Genomic DNA, 1,629 nt, shown 5'->3' with positions numbered 1-1,629 from the left:
GCGATGGAGCTCCGTATGCCACGGCAAACTGGCTGACACTGACGGCGGCGGTGCACAAATGCTGCGCAGCTAGCGCCATTCGACGGCCAACACCGCGGTTCCTGGTGTGTCCACTGTGCCGTGCGTGTGATCATTGCTTGTACAGCCCTCTCGCAGTGTCCGGAGCAAGTGTGGTGGGTCTGACACACCGGTGTCAATGTGTTCTTTTTTCCATTTCAGGGAGTGTATATTGAGATAAAAGTTCCTTGTTTGGCCTTACAAGAAAGGGAAATGGAGCTGTGCATTTATATACCTTAAAAAATTTCGTTATAATACGCCTTAATTTTGATTTGGAACGTCACGCCACGTTGTTAGTGAATTGTGCTTGGATCACCTACGAACTCAGGCAAAGGCTAAGTGAACACACTGAAATTAACAATAAAAAAAACTAAACTAAACTCCTCCCGAACAGGCCATGAAGGCCCAACGGTACCGACCGGCCGCCGTGTCATCCTCAGACCATAGGTGTCACTGGATGCGGATACGGAGGGGCATGTGGTCAGCACACCGCTCTCCCGGCCGTATGTCAGCTTCCGAGACCGGAGCCGCTACTTCTCAGTCAAGTAGCTCCTCATTTTGCTCACAAGGGCTGAGTGCACCTCGCTAGCCAATAGCGCTCGGCAGACTGCATGGTCACCCATCCAAGTGCTAGCCCAGCCCGACAGCGCTTAACTTCGGTGATCTTACGGGAACCGGTGTTACCACTGCGGCAAGGCCGTTGGCTGAAATTAACAATGAAAAACTTCATAATTTGTGTCTTCTGGATGCAAAATAATTAAAGAGAATTTGAAATAACTTCCCATTAACATTCAATAAAGAAGTTAAAAATTCGGTAGTAAGATTACTTATGCCCATCATGGGACCACATGGTAATACAGTGCCAAGTATTATCAAAAATAGAACATAAAGGAACCCCGTATAATCTCACATTCCCCTGATAACATTAAATGCGTGGGAAAGTAATCGGAACGATGACGTGTATCCGCCGGAGACGGAATGAACGATCGATATTAATCGCTGTTCATAGTACAGATGCGAAGAAACAGATTTAACCTTGGTCGGAAAGAATATGCGTGTAAAGAGCTGGAAATAATGAGATGCAATGTTACCCCAAATCATGCGAGCAAGTAACATTCTCACCATGAATTCCTGAAAGTTGTAGCTTAGATATGACCAACTAGGCTGTGCGGAAGTCTTGGTGTCCTCGGAAGAGAAGTATACGACTGGTCACAGTGGTCAGCGGAACAGAAGTGGTGTTTTGTCTGACCGTTCGCATTGCCAAGCAGACTCAAATGTTAAGCATCCAGTCACGTGATTGGTGAATAGGGCTATGCCTAAACGTACAACGTACAGTTATGCTCTTACAATGTGACCACAGATGTGACATGTTCAGCAGACGAGCAAATTTTATAGAGTGTCTTTGCATCTTGCTAGCGATTTACGACTCCTTAGTGATTTTTAGTATGAAAGACGTTTTCTAACAGACGGCTTTCATGCACACCTTATTGTAAGTTGCAATGTTGTCTGTTTTACGAGGATGTTTTGGACTCGCTAAATGTCTACCAGTTTCTACGCCAAAGCAGGACAGTT

At 45.8% G+C, this 1,629-nt stretch overlaps 1 pseudogene; it reads right to left on the bottom strand.

Annotated features, from left to right (window-relative positions):
* Positions 1-644: 644 nt before the first annotated feature.
* Positions 645-762, bottom strand: LOC126095868 (5S ribosomal RNA; annotated as a pseudogene).
* Positions 763-1,629: the final 867 nt, after the last annotated feature.

Source organism: Schistocerca cancellata, chromosome 8 (genome assembly GCF_023864275.1).
Source record: "Schistocerca cancellata isolate TAMUIC-IGC-003103 chromosome 8, iqSchCanc2.1, whole genome shotgun sequence".
Taxonomy (NCBI): Eukaryota; Metazoa; Arthropoda; class Insecta; order Orthoptera; family Acrididae; genus Schistocerca; species Schistocerca cancellata.
This window is presented reverse-complemented; position numbering and strand designations above follow the sequence as displayed.